Here is a 26,061-nt window from a genome sequence, read left to right on the forward strand (position 1 = left end):
AATTTATGGGACACAATGAAAGCACTGCTAAGAGGAAAATGCATATCTCTGAGTGCCTACAAAAGGAAGCTGGAGAGAGCATACACTAGCAGATTAACAGAACACCTGAAAGCTTTAGGACAAAAAGAAGCTAATACACCCAAAAGGAGTAGAAGGCAGGAAATCATGAAACTCAGGGCTGAAATCAACCAAGTTGAAACAGAAAAAAAAACTATACAAAGAATCAACAAAAATAGGAGCTAGTTCTTTGAGAAAATCAACAAGATAGATAAACCTTTAGCCAGACTAACCAGAGGCCACAGAGACAGTACCCAAATTAACAAAATTGAAATGAAAAGGGTAATAGAACAACAGAAACTGAGGAAATCCAAAAAAATTATCATATCCTACTACAAAAGCCTATGCTCAAGAAACCTGGAAAATCTGGATGAAATGGACAATTTCCTAGACAGATACGAATTACCAAAATTTAATCAGGATCAGATAGACCATTTAAACAGACCCATAACCCCTAACGAAATAGAAGTGGTCATTGAGAGTATCCCAACCAAAAAAGCACAGGACCAGATGACTTTATTACAGAATTCTATCAGACATTCAAAGGAGACCTAATGCCAATACTCTTCAAACGATTCCACAAAATAGAAACAGAAGGAACATTACTCAACTCATTCAATGAAGGCACAATTTTGGTGATACCAAACCACACAAAGATCCAACAAAAGAGAACCTTAGACCAATTTACCTTATGAATATCAATGCAAAAATTCTCAATAAAATTCTTGCCAACCGAATCCAAGAGCACATCAAAACAATTATTCAACACGATAAAGTAGGCTTCATCCCAGGGATGCAGGGATGGTTCAATATACGGAAATTCATCAATGTAATCCACTATATAAACAAACTCAAAGAAAAAAACACATAGTCATTTTATTAGATGCTGAAAAAGCATTTGATAAAATTCAGCATCCGTTCATGTTAAAGGTTTTGGAAAGAAGAGGAACTCAAGGCCCATACCTAAACAGAATAAAAGCAATATACAGCAAATCAGTAGTCAACAACAAACTAAATGGAGAATCCCACTAAAGTCAGGGATTAGACAAGGCTGTACTCTCTCTACATATTTATTCAATATGGTACTAATAGTTCTAGCTAGAGCAATTAGACAACACAAGAAGGTCAAAGGGATACAAAATGGAAAAGAAATAGTCAAACTATCACTATTTGCAGATGATATGACAGTATACTTAAGTGATCCAAAAAACTCAACCAGAGAACTCCTGTAGCTGATAAACAACTTCAGCAAGGTGGCTGGATATAAAATTAACTCAAGCAAATCAGTAACCTTCCTATACTCAAAGGATAAAGAGGCTGAGAAAGAAATTAGGGAAATGACACCCTTCACAATAGCCACAAACAATATAAAGTATCTTGGTTTGGTATCTAACCAAACAAGTGAAAGATCTGTATGACAAGAATTTCAAGTCTCTGAAGAAGGAAATGGAAGAATACCTCAGAAAATGGAAAAATCTGCCATGCTCTTAGATTGGCAGGATTAAAACAGTAAAAACGGCTATCCTTTCAAAAGCAATATACAGATTCAGTGCAATACCCATCAAAATCCCAACTCAGTTCTTCATAGAGTTAGAAAGAGCAATTCTCAAATTCATCTAGAATAACAAAAAACCCAGGATAGCTAAAACTATTCTCAACAACAAAAGAAATTCTGAGGGAATCAGTATCCCTGACTTCAAGCAATACTACAGAGCAATAGTGTTAAAAACCACATGGCATTGATACTGTTACAGGCAGGCAGATCAATGGAATACAATTGAAGATCCAGAAATGAACCCACACACCTATGGTCACTTGATCCTCGACAAAGGGGCTGAAAACCTCCAGTGGAAAAAAGATAGCCTTTTCAACAAATGGAGCTGGTTCAACTGGAGGTCAGCATGCAGAAGAATGCGAATTGATCCATCCTTATCTCCTTGTACTAAGCTCAACTCCAAATGGATCAAGGACCTCCACATAAAACCAGACACAATGAAGCTAAAAGAAAAGAAACTGGGGAAGATCCTTGAGGACATCGGTACAGGGAGAAAGTTCCTGAACTGAACAGAGCTTATGCTCTAAGATCAACAATTGACAAATGGGATCTCATAAAATTACAAAGTTTCTGTAAGGCAAAGGACACCATCAAAAGGACAAATCAGCAACCAACAAATTGTGAAAAGATCTTCACTAACCCTACATCAGATAGAGGGCTAATATCCAATATATACAAAGAACTCAAGAAGTTAAACCACAGAAGAGCAAATAACCCTATTAAAAATGGGGTACAGAACTAAAAAAAGAATTTTCACCTGAAGAACTTTGGATGGCTGAGAAGTACCATAAAAAATGCTCACCATCAGTAGTCATTAGGGAAATGCAAATCAAAACAAGCCTGAGATTTCACCTTAGACCTGTCAGAATGGCGAAGAATTAAAACTCAAGAGACCAGGAAGGGGGCTTATGTGATTTTCGGGGAGTGGGGGCCAGAAAATGTGAAATCATTTGAAATGTAAAGTAAATAAAAAATATATCTAATGAAATTAAAAAAAAATAAAACTCAAGAGACTGGAGGTGTTAGTGAGGATGTGAAGAAAGAGGAACACTCCTCCACTGCTGGTGGGAATGCAAATTGGTACAACCACTCTGGAAATCAGTCTGGCAGTTCCTCTGAAAACTGGGCACATCATCTCTGGAGGACCCTGCTATACCACTTTTGGCATATACCCAGAGGATTCCCCAGCATGTAATAAGGATTCGTGCTCCACTATGTTCATAGCAGCCCTATTTATAAAAGCCAGAAGCTGAAAAGAACCCAGGTGTCCCTCAATGGAGGAATAGATACCAAAAAATGTGATATATATACACAATGGAGTACTATTTGGCCATTAGAAATAAAGAATTCATGAAATTCTTAGACAAATGGATGGTGCTGGAGAACACCATCCTAAGTGAGGTAACCCAGTCTCAAAAGATCAATCATAGTATGCACTCACTGATAAGTAGATATTAGCCTAGAAACTTGGAATGCCCAAGACATAATCCACATATCAAATGATGTCCAAGAAGAACTGAGGAGTAGCCCCTGGTTCTGGAAAAGCTCAGTGCAGCAGTTTAGTGCAATACCAGAACAGGGAAGTGGGAAGAAGAGGGTGGGGGAAGAGGGGAAGGGAAAAGGGCTTATGGGACTTTCAGGGAGTAGGGAGCCAGAAAAGGGGAAATCATTTGAAATTTAAATAAAAGTATAACTAATAAAAAAAAAGAATTGACAAATGGGACAGCAAATTTTCTGTAAGGCAAAGGACATTGTCAAAAGGACAAAATGGCAACAAAAAAATTAGGAAAAGATCTTTACCAACATTACATCCAACAGAGGGCTTATATCCAAGATATCCAAAGAGCTCAAGAAGGTAGATTCCAGAGAGCCAAATATCCCCCTTAAAAATGGGGTACAAAGCTAAACAAAGAATTTTCACCTGAAGAATGGCTAGAAGCACCTAAAGAAATGTTCAACATCCTTTGTCATCAGGGAAATGAAAACCAAAACAACCCTGAGATTTCACCACACACCAGTCAGAATGGCTAAGATCAAAAAGTCAGGAGAAAACATGTGCTGGCGAGGATGTGGAGAAAGAGGAACACTCCTTCACTGCTGGTGGGGTTGCAAGCTGTTACTACCACTCTGGGAGTCAGTCTGGCAGTTTCTCAGAAAACTGGGAATGATAATTCCAGAGGACCTGGCTATTCCACTCCTGGGCATATGTCCAGAGAATTCTCCAGCATGTAATAAGGATGCATGCTCCACCTTGTTCATAGCAGTCCTATTCATAATATCCAGAAGATGGAAAAATGGATACAGAAAATGCAGTATATATACACAATGGAGTACTATTTAGTCACTAGAAACAATGAATTCATCAAATTCTTAGACAAATGGATGGAACTGGAGAACATCATCCTAAGTGAGGTTACTCAGTCTCAAAAGAACACTCATGGTATGCACTCACTGATAAATGGATATTAGCCTAGAAGCTTGGAATACCTAAGACACAATGCACATTTCAAATGGTGCCCAAGATCAAGAAAAGAGTGGCCCCTAGTCCTGGAAGAGCTCAGTGCAGTAGTGTTGTGGAATACCAAAACAGGGAAGTGGGAAGGATTGGATTGGGGAACAGGGGGAGGGAAGAGGAATTATGGGACTTTTAGGGAGGGGGGATCCAGGAAAGGGAAAATCACTTGAAATTTAAATAAAGAATATATTGAATAAAAAATTAAGTTAGAAAAAAAGGTAGCTAAATTCTGGAGAAAGAATTACAACTTGGAGCTTCTTTTGGGTTAAGGCTTATCAATAAATTTTGGGTCTTCAATTTTTATAATTTCCTAATTTATTTCATTGAATAAATTCCTAAATGCAGGAGATTGAATGAAATATTATGTTTACAGTATGTTATATTATTCCTGAGCTAAATTAAGTAAGACACTTAGATAAATGTTTCTGATCTTCAGAAACAGAGTAAGCAATTGCTTCTATGAATATAAAGGCAAGCAGTCCATAATTCACAGTCAACTGATTAGCCAAAGTTCTAATTAGGATAATTTTGCCCAGTTCTGCATTTTTTATTAGACTTGTGTGAGCGTGTCTATGTCTGTGTTTATGTGTTTATGTCTGTATGTGTTAACATTGTAATTTCCATGGTGAAGCAAATTCTACCATGAAGAAAATGGTCTGAAATTAAAAAGAATGAATCTTTTTAAGTGCTAAATATTTCATGTGCTATACTGAGAAAGAAATGAATTAATGAAAAAATGAGATAATATGAATCAATTTCTAACATTTCTGTGAATATTTGATCTCTTTTTTCTTGTCATTACTTTTTGTTTTATTTTGTGTTTTTACTTTATTTTAAATTTTTAAGCAATTCTATGACAGAAAGAGTCCATAGGTTTTCCATCTCAGAAATAACCTTCCTTCCTTCTTTTGCATATATATCTTTGGAGAAACAAATCCAGAAGACTCATGAAGGTAAAATGAAATCTTCCACCATAATCTATAGTTTTTACGATACAACAGAATCTATAGCCTCTGCAAATTATCTGTCCTCTGACAATGCTTAATTTACAATCAGGAATTAAATAAAATATGTGTCATTAAATTTTGCTTTCAGCGAAACATTGCATCTCAAATTTGAGGTGCACATAAGCAGCTTGTAAAATTTAATGAAAATTTAAACTCATTTGTTTAGAAACATTAAAAGTTCTATATAATTAAAAGAAAATAAAAATAGCAGAATGCCAATTAGAGCTTAAATTAACACAGACTTACATTTATAATCTCTGTATCTCTCATATACATTTGAATACATACAAACACACTGTCCTTGGGCCAAACTCCATTTACCAGGTAAACATAAACCTTTATCGACCTTAGTCTCTACAACACATATGTAAGATAGATAAGGAAAATTAAGTGAATAGTCCTCACTCTTGTCTGTAAAGGTTTCTTTTATTTTCAAAATATAATAGTTGTCCCTAAGGCTTACTTCTGAATGTACTTACTCCCATTTTCTAGCTCTTTCTGATCTCTTGCCAGTTGTTTCAAACTAGCTGTTCTGGCCCAAACTTTTCCACAAGCTGACTGCTTCAAACTGGCTTTTCCTGGCTTCTGGCTAAATTGATCTCATTGGCTTTAAACTAATTATGGAAATTGGTTCTACTCTTTTGACTCCTTATCCTTCTCTGGTTCTTCTGTCTTACCTGCCACTGTCTCGAAAACTATCCAGATAAAACTCTTCTCTCTCTCTCTCTCTCTCTCTCTCTCTCTCTCTCTCTCTCTCTCTCTCTTTCTCCTTCTCTTTTTTGTTCTTCTATTTTAGCTTACTTCTCTTTCCAGTGCTCTTCTCCTGAAGGTTGGGCATATCCTCTCTCACATTCATTTTGTCAAATATTTCTATGAATAATCACTTGCCCACCCTTCCCCCATATCAGACTAATAAACTTAATAGTACAAATGTCCATATGAAGATGTGGTACCTCATATCTCATAATCTTACTTGAGTATTTCAACTAAATACACTTATAGAAAGATCAGCACTTCAGTTATGAAGGATAACATAAACAAATCTTAATCAGACATCTGACATTCATGCCATTCCCATTTCCATTTCTCTGTTTCTGTTTCTGTCTCTTACTGTCACTGTCTCTGTCTCTCCCTCTTTCTTTCCCTCCACTTCTATATCCCCCTTCCTTCTCCTATCCTGATTGTGGATTAGATATAAACTTAGCTACTGCTGTAGAACCATAGCTCACTGCCTGCTGCCCCACTCTCAACAATGATGTAAATGGGCTAGCCTTCTGAAACTGAGAACAGACGTTCATTTAAATGATTTTATTTTAAAAGTTGTCTTAGTCAAGGGGTTTCATTATGGAAGTACAGAGAGAGGCAAGTGAAAGTCCCAGAGGGCCAGGAGAATGAATTGAAATATGAATCTTCCACGGATCAGGAATGGGAGAATTTTCTAGTACATCGCAGAGAATTGGGATGAGGTAGGCTGCCAGGGGTCAATGCAGGTGATTTTAACAGAAATGCCCAACAGTTGGGATATGAAACCTGAAATAGTCACACAGGCCCTCCAGGTAGATGGGAACTTCCACCAACCTAACAAAACTTTTATCCCAAAATTGGTTCTGTCTGAAAGAAATGCAGGGACAAAGATGTAACAGAGATTGAAGAAAAGGCCAACTGGTGACTGGCCCATTTTGAGACCTATCCCATGTGCAGGCACCAATCCCTCATACTATTAATGATGCTGTGTTGTACTTGAAGAAAAGAGACTAGCATAGCATCCCTCTGAGAGACTCTGACATACAGTTGACTGAGACAGATGCAGACATCCACAGACAAACTTTGGAACAGAGGTTAAGGACCTCTATAGAAGAGTTAGGGGATATCTCCTCAAGGAGAGAGCCATAGAAAGACCAACAGAGTCAACTAAACTGGAGGCTTAGATGCTCACAGAGAGTGAGACCACCAACCAAAGATCGTGATTGGGCTGGTCCCAGGCATGTGTAGCAGAGAGTTGCCTTGGCCAACCCCAGTAGGAAAGGGTGCTCCTAACCCTGCAGAGAATCAACATACCAGAGTTGGGGGATATTGGGGGAGCTGCCCTCACAGAGCTCAATGGGATAGGGTAAGAACTCTGTGAGGAAGGTCTGGATGGGGGTACCATTTGGGATGTAAATAAAGAAATAATTGAATGAATAAATAAATCAACAAATTCAGAAAAGAAAACAATAATGAAGATGCCCTCTTCTGGCTATCTTGATTCACAAACATAGCACATGCATAGACAAATATGCAAATATATAAAAAATATTTAAATTAAAATATTACAAAGCTCTCAGGGTTTAAGATTATTCGATCAACTGAATCTATTTAACTTACTTTTCATTTTTCACAGTCTGTCCTTTTGGGGGAAGCTTCTTTCTACATGTAATCAAGAATGCAAAACTCTCTTTAAAATATCCATAGCAGAAAGCATATCTTTGATTTAAAACAGATCTGTAAAATCAATCCCATTGCTGGCTCAGACAGTTGCCTAATTATGCATTTTTGCTTGTAAGAGAAATTTGTATTAGGGAAATATGGACCTTGATGAGCCAATCTCCAAATGACTTTTACTTTTGCATTATTTGAAAGGTGAGTCACAAATGAGTCTCTATTTTCAAACTATATCTTCAAGGATATCAATGGATATCAATGGATATCTTCAAGGATATCAATAATCTCTGTATCTCTCATATACATTTGAATACATACAAACACACTGTCCTTGGGCCAAACTCCATTTACCAGGTAAACATAAACCTTTATCAACCTTAGTCTCTACAACACATATGTAAGATAGACAAGGAAAATAGTTAACATCATTTTGAAATAAAATTAACGTCATCCTGAAGAGAGAGAATATTATACATGATATTTTTTCTCTTTCATACAGGAGTATGATATGCTAGAAAATAATGTTAATGACACCTATATATCATGTATACATATACATATACATATGTGTATGTATAGATATATATATATATATATATATATAAACATGTATGTATGTTTATATATATAAACAAGTATATCTAGGAAAAAATAATGTATTTTCCATGGGAAATTATACTCGTGTGTGTGTGTGTGTGTGTGTGTGTGTGTGTGTATGTGTGTCTGTGTATGTGTGTAAATCAGTGCAAATGCCTTAACAATTTATCCTGCTTCTAATATACTCATTTGTCTCCTTCTAGCCTACTTGAAACAACATGCAAATAGAACTTCTCTTCCCTAGTGTGAAAGCCACACTAGTCCATGGCTATAAATATAAATATTAAGTAGAAAGTTTGGCACATGCTTACCAAAGGAATCAACAATGTGCTTTTTTGTCTAATGGGTCCACATTCTCACCACCAGAGATTTTTTTCTTTTACCAGTTTCTGGTTATTAGATTTGAATTCCTTCCATCATAGTGGTTCTCAAATCCTACCAGAAAAATGAAATACCAATTAGTCTGACTGAAATGCTAAAACATGCTTTCATATCACTTGGGATTTTAAGGAAGAGCACTATCCTTTCATGGAAATGGCCCTACTTATGATCTGCTGCACCAACACATTTCCCATAATATAAAAATGTCATTGATGTGAATGGAAGTCAGTAGTATTTTCATTTTCATTCATGTTTTTATTTCTTTATTTTCTATTTTATTTTATTTTGTGGTATGAAGTGATTAAATTGGGACTCTTCCTATTTCAAGTTTTGAAGTGCTAGGATATCAAATATGCCCAGGTAAACTTGTTTTCAGCAGCATTGTACAAAGTCTTTTCCTGTATAAGCTATCAGGAACTATGAACACAACAGTTTGCAATCTAATATTGAGTTGTATCTTCTCTAGAGAGAGTAACCTAAACTATAAGAACTACAATAGGAAATACTTCATATTAAGGGAAACAACTAGATAATTCAAGATCAATTAATGACTTAATAGATTAAATGTTATGTGCCAAGTATAAGCCATAAATATTTCTTGGGCCAAATAATTAGGATTATCTAATACACTTGATTTACATAACATGTCTAACACATACCAAAATGAGATGGTTAGTATATATTCAGTGATATAAAATAAAAGGAGACATGCCAAAATGAAAATTAACATTTCAGTTGCAATTAGTATACTACTTTCAATACAACCCTCAAGACCATGAGCATGAAACACAATTTTTGAGAAGAATCTTAAGATATACTAAGTTAAAAGAGCAGCATTACATTTTTTAAATTTTTTATTAGATATATTCTTTATTTACATTTCAAATGTTGTTCCCTTTCCTGGTTTACCTGCTGAAAATCCCATATCCCTTCCCTCCCCTGTTCCCCAATCAATCCACTTCCACTTCCCTGTCCTGGTATTCCTCTACACTATGGCTTTAAGCCTTCCCATGACCAAAGGCCTTTCCTCGCTTGAGGTCCCACAAGGTCTTCCTCTGGTACCTATTTTTCTAGAACTGTGGGTAACTACATGTGTACTCTTTAGTTGATAGTTTAGTCCCTAGGAGCTCTGGGTGTACTGGGTGGCTCATATTGTTATTACTTTGGTAAGCGATATTACTTTAAAACATTAATTTGTTTGTTTCTTATTCATTTTAGATGGAAATTTACCCTGTATATAAAAGAAATTTAATACAAATCAGAAAAATAACTTTGAACATAAAATCTTCTCATCTACCTCTCTTAACAAATTTATAAGTACCATTTAAGAAAACATGAATAAGGATATAGAAAGCAAGTATACTACTTTATACATATAAACAATTGATAGTTTTGATCAACATTTAATTATAAAATGATTCACTATATTATGGATATAAGAAAGAAGATATTTATAGTTTTAGAATTTGGTAATATATGAAAACACAATTTCATGCATGTTCCTTACTTATGAATGTATTCAAGGAGGATCCAAGCAGCCCCTTTTTCTATAGCTGGAAAGATGCCTTACTCCATGTAGTTATAAAATGTAGCTTTCCCTCTATAAAAAGGGCATGTTTTGTAATAGCCAGCAGTGTGCCATATCTTTTTGGCAAATATCTAGCATACTTGTTGCTATTCCCAACATTCAGACTCTATAAGCTCATGATACTATTCCTACAAGATATTACCTTTGTAATGAGTTGCTACACAGCTTTCTTTACATTTTTCTTTGGCAGGCGAGGCTCACAAAAGCATTATTTTCAATGAGCTATTCTTTCATTAGAAAGCATCTTCAATAATGGTGCTGGTCTAACTGTCTGTCTATATGTAGAAAAATGAAAATAGACCCATAATTGCCTCCTTGCACAAAGCACAAGTCCAAGAGGATCAAGGAACTCAACATAAAACCAGATACACTGAATCTAATGGAAGAGAAAGTGGAAGTCTTTGAACTCATTGGCACAAGGGGACACTTCTTAAACAGAACTCCAATGGTTCATGCTCTAAGAGCAAGAATTGATAAATGGGGTCTCATGGAATTAGAAAGCATCTATAAGGCAAAGGAAATAGTAAGAAAAATCAGCAACCTAAAGAATGGGAAAAAAAAAACTTCACTAACCCAAAATATGATACAGGGATAATATTCAAAATTTATAAATTCAAGAAGCTAATCACAAAAAAACCCTAAAAATCCAATAAAAATGGGGTATAGAACTAAACCAAGATTTCATAACTAAGGAATCTCAAATGGCTGAGAAGCATCTAAAAAACTGTTCAAAGTTCTTAGTGACCAGAGAAATGCAAATCAAAATGACCCTGAGATTCCACCTTATACCAATCAGGATGGCTAAGATCAAAATTTCAGGTGACAACACATGTTGAAGAGGATGTGGAAAAAAGAGGAACACCCCTCCTTTGCTGGTGAGATTGCAAACTGGTACAACTACTCTGGAAATCAATATGGAGGTTCCTCGGAAATTGAAAATAGATTTTTCTAAGATCCAGCTATACCACTCTTGGAAATATACCCAAAGGATGCCCCACCATGACACAGGGTCACATGTTCCACTATGTTCATAGCAGCCTTATTTGTGATAGCCAGAAGGTAGAAACAACCTAGATGTCCCACAACAGAAGAATAGATACAGGAAATGTGGTTCATTTATACAAGGGAATTGTTGAGTAGTAACTCAGCTATTAAGAATGAGGACATCCTGGGTTTTTCAGGCAAATGGATGGAAATAGAAAATATCATCTTGAGTTAGGTAACTCAGACCCAAAAGGACATGCATAGCACATACTCACTAATATGTAGATATTAGACACACACACACACAGACACACAAGTACAGAATACCCAAGATACAGTCTGTAGATTTCAAAAAGATCAAAAAGCTGAAGTGCAAAAAAGTTTAGATACCTCTGCCCCACTTAGGAGGGAGAAGAAAGCAATCACAAGTGGGGAGGGAGGGACCTGGAAAGGAAAGTAAACAGAGCATGGTAAGAGGGAGGAGAGGGGAGAAGACAGAAAGGGGAGAAGGGGAACCTGATCTGACATTAGGGGAGGGAAAAGGACTGAAGTCTGAGGACCAGTAGAAAGAATGAACCATGCACCTTTTATCTTCAGCTAGTATCCAAGAAACTGTGGCATTTTACTTTGAAACATGCAAGTGAATCAGTTACAAATCTACTGTTGCCTTCCTCAAAAGTACCTTAGTTTAAACAATACCAATACTTTCGTAGTCCTGTACCTTGGATTAGTTTTGCACTTAGATTAATTTTGAAAGTGAAAAATATGAACTGTATTGTCTATACAAACCAAAAAGTCCACCTAAATCTATAAGCAAAGTTAAGAGAATTAACAAGATCTATTTTATGTGATTTGAATTTAAGTAATCTTATCGTCATATAAGATTGGAATTTTGGGAAAGTCTAAGTTCTAGAAAGTGTCCATCCACAATATTTAATAATATAAACATAGACATTCCAACTTTCAAATGGTGTTGAAATCTAAGAGATACCATGCTAAAATAAAAAATATAACCTTAGTCAAAATCACTTTCTAATGATTCTTGTGGCATTGAGGAGGATAATTGTAATGTTTATGACAAAGACAAAAACATTATGATGAAGAAAATTCACAGAAAAAAGCATTTATTTTGTGATATGTTTCTAGAGATTAAAATCAATAATGTGGTAGGAAAGGATTGAAGGCAGGAGCAAGAACCCACATGCTCACATTGTAAACTAATATGAGATTACTGATTTTTAAGTGCAAATACCTGCCTTAGTCTGTATTATATTACTAGGAATAGACATCATGAGCAAAGCAGCACTCATAATAGAAATCATTTAGTTGAAGATTACTTACAATTTTAGGAGTTTAGTCCATTATTAGGAGGTAGACTTGCTGGCAGAAAGACATTTTAAAGATCTATATCTTGATTCACAAACAGTGGTAGGAGAGATATGCTGGTGGTTGGTTGGCTTCTGAAACTTCAAAGCCTACTCTCAGTGTCATACTTCTCCCAAGAAAGCCAAAATTACTAAGAATATGAATATGAAGCATTTTAATATATCAGCCTATGAGAGCCATTCTTATTCAAACCACCAGAGCAAATTATATGCAAAAATTCTATCAATAAGAGAAAACCTGGGGTGAAATATAAAGATAAAACTAATAAAAACAAAGATTTTTTTCAATTCTTTACACATTGTCATAGTTCTATTGTGGGTATTTATACTTTAGGTTAGCTCTAATTATAAAAGTAAGTAGATTGTGACAGATACTTTACTTAAATGTAAACAAATGTGAATGTTAATTTAATTATACATTAGCCACTCTTATTCACAGTATGCATACATACATATATATATATATATATATATATATATATATATATATATATATACATACACACACACACACACACACACACACACACACACACATATATATATGTGTGTGTGTATATATACACATGTTCTAAATTAAACCTTTTGATAAATACTGTGGTAAATTTCATTTTGTTTCATGGTATAAGCCACATAATTATTGACTTAGACATAGTTTAGACATAGTTCAGGTCAGGTTGTTTTTCTCAGGTGAAAATTTGTAGATTGTGGCCTAATCAGTATAGAAAAGCCCATGATTCAAACCTTTCTAATAGAATTAAACATAGTGGGTAATCAGAAAAAAAGTTTCCATCCATGACCTCAGATAAGTAGCAGAAAACCAGAAAAGGTAGACAAGTGGTGTATTTATAGTTGTAAGCTTTGACTATTGAACATAGGATTCGTTGTGAGAAATCAGGGCAGGATAATGGCTTGTGATGACTCGGAGAACATTTACTGCTTCAAGGAAGTACATTCTTCCATATTGTAGCTTGTACTTTTATGAAGTATTAATGAATGTTGCGGTCTTAATTTTGTTTCCTGTTGCTATGATAAAATACTCTGACAAAACCAACCTTATAGAGGAAACATTTATTTAGCTTACAACTCTGAGCTATGCTCTATCATTGGAAAGTAAAAGCAATGGGAATTTGAAGCATCTAATTACATTTCATCCACAGTCAAGGAAAAGGTGCAATGACTTACTGAAAGATTCTAGTGTGGAACTTATTTTCTCTGCTCATAGACCAAGGCTGGTGTCCTGTCAGGAGAACAGTATAGGCCCAAGTGTGTACATCTTCACACCAGTCAAGATAATTACTGACACACAGGCTCGTGAGTTAATTTAATTCAGACAACCCTTTAATGAAACTTTCTTCTCTAGAGATTTTATGTTTTGTAAAGATGATAAACAAATCTATTCATGATAACCGTACCACTTTTTGTTTAACATATGAACATATTCCTGAAAACCATAACCTTTCACCTATGGTATTATATGAACAGGACTATGTTATAATTGATAATACATCCTGTGAAATTTAAGTGTATGTGCAGTCTTTAAAAATACCAAAAGATTAAGAACACAAAGTGTCTTAACTATATGCTCCTATAAAATAAAATTTACATATTTCTAAACTATGATTACAGGGAATAAAGATTTTTAATTCAAAGTAGAAGAAACATAGTATAGTGAAAAAGAGTCATACCAAAGCCCACCAAAAATACAGCAGGGATAAAACCAAATCCTGCAGCTTTATTGCAGCAGTTGAAGTTCAATTTGCAATTTTATGGATGAGAAATGACTTGGATAACTCCACAATGCCAACTCTGCCACATGAAGTGTACCCAATTCTTTTTATGTATTGAAAATAGATTCTTCTTTCTCCTGCAATACATCCTAATAAGTTTTTTCTTCTTCCACTCCTGTTAGCTCCTTCCTTCTCCTCTAATCTATTCTCTCCAGAAAAGAGCCAGTCTCCAGGAGACAACAGCCAGACACAATAAAATAGGATTTAATAAGGCAATACTAATGCCCTTATGTTGAGGCTGGAAAATACAACTCAATAAGGAGGAGAAAGGGACATCTGTTGTCTACACCTCTGGATCGGGAGCAGCCTGGGCCATGCGTCATGTCCCCAAGCAGTGCAGAGGGCCAGCAGTGCATCCGGAGGCCGGCTGCAGGAAGGCATCTTGCATGGGTGAGTCCTGCATTGACAACAAGACCAACTAACACTAGTGAGATCTAGATGGCAAAAGGCAAATGTAGGAACATTACTAACAGAAATACAGGCAATATGGCAGGATCTGAACCCAATTCTCCATTAACAGCAAGTCCTGGATACCCCAACACATCAGAAAAACAGTATTTGGATTTAAAATTACTGATCATGATGCTGTTACAAGAACATATGAAGGACATAAATAAATCTCTTAAAGAAATTCAGGAGAAAAATGATCAAAAGCTAGACGCCCTTAAAAGGGAAACACAAATATCACTTAAAGAAATTCAGGAGAATATGGGTAAAACGTTAGTAGCCAATAAGGAGGAAATGCAAAAATCACTTAAAGAAATACAGGAGAAGTCATGAAAGAGGAAACACAAAAATCTCTTAAAGAATTACAGGAAAACACAAACAAGCAAATGAAGGAACTGAGCAAAAATTTCCAGATCTAAAAATAGAAGTAGAAACAACTAAGAAATCACAAAGGGAGACAACTTTGGAGTTAGAAAACCTTGGGAAGAAATCAGGGATCATAGATGCAAAAATCAACAACAGAATACAAGAGATAGAAGAAAGAATCTCAGATGCCAAAGATACCATAGAAACCATGGACTCAATGGTCAAAGAAAATGGAAAATGCAAAAGGCTAGTAACCCAAAACATCCAGGAAATCCAGGACACAATGAGAAGGCCAAACCTAAGGATTATAGGCATAGATGAGAGTGAAGATTTACAACTTAAAGGGCTAGCAAATATCTTCAATAAAATTATGGATGAAAACTTCCCTAATCTAGAGAGAGATGCCCATGAATATACAAGAAGCCTACAGAACTCCAAACAGACTGGACCAGAACAGAAATATATCCCGTCACAAAATAATAAAATCCCCAAATGTACTAAACAAAGAAAGATTATTAAAGACAGTAAGAGAAAGAGGCCAAGTAACATATAAAGGAAGACCTATCAGAATCACACCAGACTTCTCACCAGAGAATATGAAAGCTAGAAGATCCTGGGCAGATCTCATGCAGACTCTAAGAGAACATAAATGCCAGCAAAAACTACTATACCCAGCAAAACTCTCAATCACCATAGATGGAAAAACCAAGATATTCCATGACAAAACCAAGTTTACCCAATATCTTACCACAAACCCAGCCCTACAAAGGATATTAGGAGGAAAACACCAATACAAGGAGGGAAACTTCACCCTGGAAAATGCAAAATAGTAACCTTCTTTCATCAAACCCAAAAGAAGATAACCAATCAAATATAAAATATAACAACAAAAATGACAGAAAGTAATAATCACTATTCCTTACTATCTCTTAACCTCAATGGACTCAATTCCCCAATAAAAAGATATAGACTAATGGACTGGATACATAAACAGGAACCTACATTTTGCTGCATACAGGAAACACACCTCAGTGTCAACGACAAACACTACCTTAGAGTAAAAGGCAGGAAGACAATTTTACAAGCAAATGGTCTCAGAAACCAAGCTGGAGTAGCCATTCTAATATCAGATATAATTGACTTTCAACCTAAAGTCATCAAAAGAGACACTGAGGGACACTTCTTGCTGGCCAAAGGAAAAACACACCAAAAAGAACTCTCAATCCTGAACATCTATGCTCCAAATGCAAAGGCACCGTCATTCATAAAAGAAACTTTACTAAAGCTCAAAGCACACATTGTACCTAACACAATAATTGTGGGTGACTTCAACAGTGCACATTCCTCAATGGACTGATCAGGAAAACAGAAACTAAACAGGGACACAGTGAAACTACTTGAAGCTTTGGACCAATTAGATTTAACAGATATATATAGAACATTTCACCCTAAAGCAAAAGAATATACCTTTTTCTCAGCACCTTGTGGTACCTTCTCCAAAATCAACCATATAATTTGTCACAAGACAGACCTCAACACATATAAGATCGAAATAATCCCATGCCTCCTATCAGATCAATATAGAGTAAAAGTGGTCTTCAATAGCAATAAAAGAACAGAAAGTCCACATACACATGGAAACTGAACAATACTCTACTCAATAATACCTTAGTCAAGGAAGAAATAAAGAAAGAAATCAAAGACTTTTTAGAATTTAATGAAAATGAAGACACAGCATACCCAAATCTATGGGACACAATGAAAGCAGGGCTAAGAGGAAAACTCATAGCCCTGAGTGCCTCCAAAAAGAAAATGGAGAGACAGCATACACTAGCATCTTAGTGACACACCTGAAAGCCCTCGAGCAAAAAGAAGCTAATTCACCCAAGAGGAGTAGAATGCAGGAAATCATCAAACTCAGGGCCGAAATCAATCAAGTAGAAACAAAGAAAACCGTAAAAAGAATCAACAAAACCAGGAGCTGGTAGCTGGTTCTTTGAGAAAATCAACAAGATAGACAAACCCTTAGCCAGACTAACCAAATGGCACAGAGACAGTATCCATATTAACAAATTTAGAAATGAAAAGGGAGATATAACAACAGAAACTGAGGAAATTCAAAAAATCATCAGATCTTACTACCAAATTCTATACTCAACACAACTGGAGAATCTGGAGGAAATGGACAGTTTCCTAGACAGATATCAAACACCAAAATTAAATAAGGATCAAATAGATCATCTAAACAGTTCCATAACCCCTAAAGAAATAAAAGGGGTCATAAAAAGTCTCCCAACCAAAAAAAAAAAAAAAAAAAAAAAAAAAGCACGAGACCAGATGGCTTCAGTACAGAATTCTATCAGACCTTCCAAGAAGACCTAACACCAATACTCTTCAAACTGTTCCACAAAATAGAAACAGAAGGAATACTACCCAACTCATTGTATGAAGCCACAATTACACTGATACCAAAACCACACAAAGATCCAACAAAGAAAAAGAACTTCGGGCCAATTTCCCTTATGAATATTGATGCAAAAATACTCAATAAAATGCTTGCCAATCGAATCCAAGAACACATCAAAAGGATCATCCACCACAATCAAGTGGGCTCCATTCCAGGGATGCAGGGATGGTTCAATATAAGGAAATCCATCAGTGCAATCCACTACATAAACAAACTCAAAAAAAAAAAAAAACATATGATCATTTCATTAGATGCTGAAAAAGCATTGGACAAAATTCAGCATCCTTTCATGTTAAAAGACTTGGAAAGAACAAGAATTCAAGGCCCATACCGAAACATAGATAAAGCAATATACAGCAAACCCGCAGCCAATATCAAACTAAATCAAGAGAAACTTGAAGCAATCCCACTAAAATCAGTGACTAGATAAGGCTTATCCCCTCTCTCCATATCTTTTCAATATAGTACTTGAATTTCTAGCTAGAGCAATTAGTCAACATAAGGAGGTCAAAGGAATACAAATTGGAAAGGAAGAAGTAAAATTATCACTATTTGCAGATGACATGATAGTATACGTAAGCGACCCAAAAAACTCCACCAGAGAACTCCTACAGCTGATAAACAACTTCAGCAAAGTGACTGGTTATAAAATCAACTCAAGCAAATCAGTTGCCTTCCTATACTCAAAGGATAACCAGGCTGAGAAAGAAGTCAGTGAAATGACACCCTTCACAATAGCCACAAACAATATAAAGTATCATGGTGTGACTCTAACCAAACAAGTGAAAGATCTATACAACAAGAACTTCAGTTCTCTGAAGAAGAAAATCAAAGAAGACCTCAGAAAATGGAAAAATCTTCCATGCTCATGGATTGGCAAGATTAATATAGTTAAAATGGCCATCTTGCCAAAAGCAATCTACAGATTCAATGCAATCCCCATCAAAATCCCACCTCAGTTCTTCACAGAGTTAGAAAAAGCAATTCTCAAATTTATCTGGAATAACAAAAAACCCAGGATAGCTAAAACTCTTCTCAACAGTAAAATAACTTCTGGGGGAATTAGTATTCCAGACCTCAAGCAATACTACAGAGCAATAGTGTTAAAAACTGCATGGTACTGGAACAGTGACAGGCAAGTGGACCAATGGAATAGAATTGAAGACCAAGTAATGAATCCACACACCTATGGTCACTTGATCTTGGACAAAGGAGAAGAAAACATCCAGTGGAAAAAAGATAGCCTTTTCAACAAATGGTACTGGATCAATTGGAGGTCAGCATGCAGAAGAATGCAAATTGATCCATTCTTATCTCCATGTACTAAACTTCACTCCAAGTGGATCAAGGACCTCCATGTAAAACCAGACACTCTGAAACTAATAGAAAAGAAACTGGGGAAGACCCTTGAGGACATGGGCACAGGGGAAAAGTTCCTGAACAGATCACCAATAGCTTATGCTCTAAGATCAAGAATTGACAAATGGGATCTCATAAAATTACAAAGTTTCTGTAGGCAAAGGACACTGTCAAAAGGACAAAATGGCAACCAACTAATTGGGAAAAGATCTTCACCAACCCTACATCCGATAGAGGGCTAATATCCAATATATACAAAGAACTCCAGAATTCTTTTTAGACCCCAGGGAACCAAATAACCCTACTAAAAATGGGGTATAGATCTAAACAAAGAATTTTCACCTGAAGAAATTCAGATGGCCAAGAAGCACCTTAAGAAATGCTCAACATCATTAGTCATTAGGGAAATGCAAATCAAAACAACCCTGAGATTTCACTTAACACCAGTCAGAATGGCTATGGTTAAAAACTCAGGTGATAGTCAGAATGGCTAAGATTAAAAATTCAGGAGATAGCAGGTGTTGGAGAGGGTGTGGAGAAAGAGGAACACTCCTCCACTGCTGGTGGGGTTGCTAATTGGTACAACCACTCTGGAAATCAGTCTGGCAGTTCCTCCGAAAACTGGGCACCTCACTTCCAGAAGATCCTGCTATACCACTCCTGGGCATATACCCAGAGGATTCCCCACCATGTAATAAGGATACATGTTCTACTATGTTCATAGCAGCCCTATTTATAATTGCCAGATGCTCGAAAGAACCCAGGTATCCCTCAACAGAAGAGTGGATGCAAAAAATGTGGTATATCTACACAATGGAGTACTATTCAGCCATTAGAAACAATGAATTCATGAAATTCTTAGGCAAATGGATGGAGCTAGAGAACATCATACTAAGTGAGGTAACCCAGACTCAAAAGGTGAATCATGGTATGCACTCACTAATAAGTGGATATTAACCTCAGTGAAGCAATATTCAGCAAAACCTGAACGGGGAAGTTGGAAGGGGTGTGTGGGAGGACAGGGGGAGAGAAGGGGGCTTACGGGACTTTCAGGGAGTGGGGGGGGCTAGGAAAGGGGAAATCATTTGAAATGTAAATAAAAATATATCGAATAAAAAAAAACTCAGGTGATAGCAGGTGTTGGCAAGGATGTGGAGAAAGAGGAAAACTTCTGCACTGCTGCTGGGATTGTAAGAAGGTACAACCACTCTGAACATCAGTCTAGTGGTTCCTAAGAAAACTGGACATGACGCTTCCAGAGGACCCTGCTATACTTCTCCTGGACATATACCCAGAGGATTCCCCAGCATGCAATAAGGACACATGTTCCTCTATGTTCATAACAGCCTTATTTATAATAGCCAGAAGCTGGAAAGAACCCAGAAATCTCTCAGTGGAGGAATGGATTCAGAAAATATGGTATATATACACAATGGAGTACTATTCAGCAATTAAAAACAAAGAATTCATGATTTTTTTAGGCAAATGATTGTAACTGGAAAATATCATCCTAAGCGAGGTAACACAGTCACAAAAGAATACACATGGAATGCAATCATTGCTAAGTGGTATATTAATCAGCCCTGAAGCTCTGAATACTGAAGATACAATTAGCATATCAAATGGTTCTCATGAAGAAGGACAAAGAGGGCCTTAATCTTGGAAAGTCTTGATCCAGCATTGTAGGGGAGTACTAGGACAGAGAAAAGGGAGGGGAAAGATAGAAGAATGGATGAAGAGAAGAGGACTTATGGGACATATGGGGAGGGGGCAACTGGGAAAGGGGAAAGCATTTGGATTGTAAACAAAGAATATAGAAAATAAAAATATATAAAAAAACTTAAAAAAAAAAAGGAGAAGAAAGTCCTGGCATCAGTCAAAAGAGTCAGAATTATACAAGATCTAACTGTTCCACACAAACACCAAAGTAGCAATCATAACATAGATGCAGATGCCATGGTGTAGAACAATGAAGGCCTGTTGATTGCCACTACTGTATTTGTAAGCTTATGCAAGACAGTATACTTGATTCAGCAGGCCATCATCTATTGGTATCCTCTTTCCTCTCTGAGTCCTATAATTTTTTTCTTTGCTTTTTTGGGATTCCTTAAGCTCCAAGGAGAAAAACCCAATGTAAACCTCTAATTTAGACACCCTCTCCATAATGTCTGACTTTGGGTCTCTGTACACTATCCCACCTGGTGCTAGACGATGCATTTCTGATAAGGATTTGACAAGATACAACCAATCTTAGTATAGCAGGATATCAGTAATAATCATTTCTTTTGGGGGGCAGTAATGCAGACATGTTTTGCTCTGTAGTAGAATTTTAATCTAGCATCGTGGCTGCTCTGGGAAGTGATTACAGCTGAAGAACTTTACAGTTCTATGTTACCTAGCAGACATATCCTCAATTACAGTATGATCTTGCTGGAATATAGACACTTCTTGGAGTACATATGTTTAATCCCTATCAATGAAGGTAAAGTTAGTTTGTAGAACGAAGAAGACGTGTTTGAAAGTGACATGTAATTGAGGGGAAGAAAAAGTAATGAATCAGAGAAAGATTTGACAATTTGTAAGAGTGCGTCAGAGATAGGATTCACTGAACTAACATAAATAAAATTCAGGAAAGAGATATTACTTAAAGGAGAGAGAGAGAGAGAGAGAGAGAGAGAGAGAGAGAGAGAGAGAGAGAGAGAGAGAGAGAGAGAGAGAGAGAGAGAATTTGTGATAGTGGTGGTAGTGGTAGTTGAGGTGGTGATGTGGGGGATGGGGGGTGGGTATATGTGTGTGCTTGTGTGGACCTTTTACTGGGACAGTTTTAAAGAGACAGGTAACAGAGAGAACAACTTAGACACAGGTGAAGACAGAGAAAAACAGAGAATCTGAAGGAGCCAGACTGTTAGAGCAAATGCCACAGTTAGTATAAGGCCAGACAGAGCATTTCAGTCAGAAAACAAGAAAAGATGGACAGATTCATTCATCTTGAAAGAATAGATTTTATTGAGGCTAAAAGCTTCCCGATCTCACCCTAGGAATAGTCATAAGAGAACAGGAAACTCTCTAGACTCAGCAAAGCTGTGCATTCACTCAGCTTGGGTATGGCCTTCATGTCATCACTTCATTTGAAGAAATAAAAGTAACATTTCTGGGTACGACTATAGTCCTTTGGACTACCCAGTCTCTAATTTTTGGCCATCAAAACAGTGGCATGGGGTGGCTCTCATGGAGTGGCCTTTAAGCTAAAGCAGACATTCATTGGCCACTAAAACAAGTTCTGAGACCCCGTTACCCGAGCATATCTTACACGAAAGGCATACTCTAGGTTGAGGGTTCTGTGTCAGGATTGGCATCCAGGTTTCTCTTTCTTTAATCTTCAGAATATATTCCTATGCCAAAGAGACTAGAATGTGAGAGTGAAGGTCCCTTGCAGTCAAAAGTTCAACCTCTCTGTGTTCAATGATCTGTATGGATGCTGACTGACAGTTTTAAAAGACTGACTCTATGGTAGACATGCTTTTAAAAACTTATATTACTATAGCTGCTCAGAAGCTTTTTCATTGCATAAGTTGCACATTGTTAATTGGCAAATGATGCATCACTCAACAGAAAGAGTTATTAAACATAGTCCAACAGAATATTAGTGTCTAGAATGCAGAAAAAGATAAAACACTACACAAGAAAACATGCAATAATTTTTAAATGGGGCAAAGGAATAAGCAGAGAGAACTAAAACACAAAATACGAATAGCTTTGAAACATTGGAAAACAAAAACAAAAACCAAATATGAAATAAAAGAAAACAACATCAACAACAAAAAACCTTCTATATCCTTACCTGTGAAGAAAGTCCAGTTTAGAATTATTTTGACATTTTAAGTTACCCAAACAGAATATCTAAGCTCTCAAAACAAAAGACTAAATCTGGCTTAGATATGGGAAAAAGGGAACCATTATTCATTGCTGGTAAACTTGTAAACTTGCCCAGCCACTGTTGAAATTAGTTTGAAAATTCCTCAAAAATCTACAAATAGAACTACAACATTACCCAGCTATATCACTTTCAGGCAGAAACACAGAGGAATTTACTGCCACACAGGACACCAATTCGGCAATGATTATTGCTGCTCTATTTGAAATAACAAGGAAATGGAAGCAACCTAGATCCCCATCAATGAATGAACTGGTAACAAAATTTTGGTATAGTTACACCATGAAATATTAGTAAGTTGTTAAGAAAAATAATGAATTAACATTTGCACGTAAAGAGATGGAGCTAGAAACAGTCATCCTGTGTTAAGTAACTCAGACCTAAAAAGGAAAACATAATGTTTTCCTTCATATGTGAATATTAAGGCTTAAATCTTCAGATATTTGTGTTTAATTTGGAGTACCCATAGATTTCAGAAATTTAGTAAAGCTTAATAAGGTATTAATTAAATGGAGGAGATGTAGAATTCATTAGTAGAAAAGGCTAATGAGTAACAGTACTTATGGGAGGAGAGGAAATGGTAGCAATCACTAAAGATAGTTTTAAAAAAAGACACAGAAATCTACTGTAGAAGTTTCCTAAAACATACGTATGCACCTATACAAATAACTAAATTATATATGAATTTTTTCCTATAGCATGGTAACAATGTCCCTGCTAGATATCACATAACAAACAATCAAAAGTTCAATGTCAGAGATGAATTACCTCTTTTGGAAATATTGGAAACTGACATTCTATAATGCTCGTTAGACAAATACATGATATTGAAAAATGTTCTTTACATTCTACAACTTGATGATAAGATCATATACTGAAGAAATCATACATTTGATTTATACTTATTGTAGTTTTAATAATGGTCACTTCAGCCTCAATTGTTTGAATGCTTAGTCACCACAATGGAATTGTTTGATAGAATTACAAGAATCACCAAATGAGGCCTTGGTGGCTTTGATGAAGGGAGGATGTGTTAGGACCTGGATGGACTTTAAGGTTTTTTAAAAAATAAAATAAAATAAAAAATCTATTCAGGAACAAATCTCTGTCTCTATTATCTGTCTATCTATCTATCTATCTATCTATCTATCTATCTATCTATCTATCTATCTATCTATCATCTATCTACTATCTATCTATTTATCTATCTATCTACTATCTATCTATCTATCATCTATCTATCAATCGATCTATCATCTATCTATCTATCTATCTATCTATCTATCTATCTATCTATCTATCTATCTATAGGTAGGCCTTATACAGTGATATAGCTATCAAATACCCCTTCAGTACCATTTGTATTGACATGTTTCTCTTCACAATTATAATGAACAAAACCTTTGAAAATGTAACCAAGACCTCAATTACATAATTTCCTTTATAAGAGTTTCTTTACTTATGGTGTCTCATCACAACAATCAAAAAATGAGTAGTGCAATATGACACAGAAAAATAAAGCTGGTACTCATCTGAAAACATCTCTCCAAGGATAAAAGTCTCCACACTTTGGTCTTTCTTCTTTTCGAGATTCATGTGGTGTATGAATTGTATCTTGGGTATCCTGAGCTTTGGGGCTAATACCACTTATCAGTGAGTGCATAACATGTGTGCTCTTTTGTGACTGAGTTTTCTCACTCAGGATGATATTGTCTAGCTCCATCCATTTGCCTAAGTATTTCATGAATTTATTGTTTTTAATATCTGAGTAGTAATCCATTGTATAAATGGACCACATTTTCTGTATCCATTCCTCTGTTTAGGGACATTTGTATTCTTTCCAGCTACTGGCTATTATAAATAAGGTTGCTATGAACATAGTGTCCTATTACATGTTGTAGCATCTTTTGGGTATATGCCCCGGAGTGGTATAGATGGGTACTCAAGTAATACTTTGTATCCAATTTTCTGAGGAACCTCCAAACTGATTTCCAGAATGATTTTACAAGCTTGCAACCCCACCAGCAATGGAGGAGTGTTCTTCTTTCTCCACATCCTCTCCAGCATCTACTGTCATTTGAATTTTTGATCTTAGCCATTCTGACTGGTGTGAGGTGGAATCTCAGGGTTATTTTAATTTGCATTTCCCTGATCATTAAGGATGTTGAACATTTCTTGGCACCTCAAAAATTGCAAAGCTTCTGTAAGGCAAGCTTGTTTTTCTAGTTGTAATCTGGTAACATTAAGGTCAGCAACAGAAAAATATGAAGAGAATGAGAGTTCTTCGACATTATAACTCTAGAGTTATTCTCTACAGAGAATAACAGAGTTATTCTACATTTCCTTTCTACAGAGTTATTCTATATTATATCCCATGCCCAAGGCTCAGGAAAACTTGCAGAAAAGAAAATAGAATATTTTTAAGCATCATATGGTCTGAAGAAGATCAAAGTGTGGATACTCTTAAAAGGGGGAACAAAATACCCATGGAGGAGATACAGAAACAAAGTGTGGACCAGAGACTGAAGGGAAGAGCATACAGAGACTGCCATATGTGGGGATCCATCCAATATACAGTTACCAAACACTTTTGTGGATGCCAACATGTGCTTGCTGACAGAAGTCTGATGTAGTTGTCTCCTGAGAGGTTCTGCCAATGCCTGACAAATACAGAAGTAAATGCTCACAACTGACCATTGGACTGATCACAGTGTCCCCAATAGGGTCCCAGGGGAGGACTGAAGGAGCTGAAGGGGTTTGCAACCTCATAGAAGGAGCAACAATATCAACCAAGCAAACTCCCCGAGCTCCCAGGGACTAAGCCACCAACCAAACAGTACAAATGGAGTGACTGTTGGCTCCAATTGTATACATAGCAGAGTATGTCTATGTGTGATATCAATGAGAATAGAAGCCCTTGGTCCTGTGAAGGTTTGATGCCCCAGTGCAAGTAGGGGATTTCCAGGTTGGGGAAGTGGGAGTGGGTGGGTGGATGGAGGAAGACCCTCATAGAAGCAGCGGGAAAGGGATGAGATAGGAGATTTTAGAGGGGAAATCAGGAAAGGGGATAACATTTTAAATGTAAATAAAGAAAATATCTAAAAAAAATATTAAAAACAATTTAAAGGCCTGAGTGTGTAGATACATACAAGAAAACAGAATTTCACAGACACAGTAGAACAGTTGCATATTTGATTTCACAATATTT

The sequence above is a fragment of the Apodemus sylvaticus genome, chromosome 3 (genome assembly GCF_947179515.1).
Source record: "Apodemus sylvaticus chromosome 3, mApoSyl1.1, whole genome shotgun sequence".
In the NCBI taxonomy this organism is placed as follows: domain Eukaryota; kingdom Metazoa; phylum Chordata; class Mammalia; order Rodentia; family Muridae; genus Apodemus; species Apodemus sylvaticus.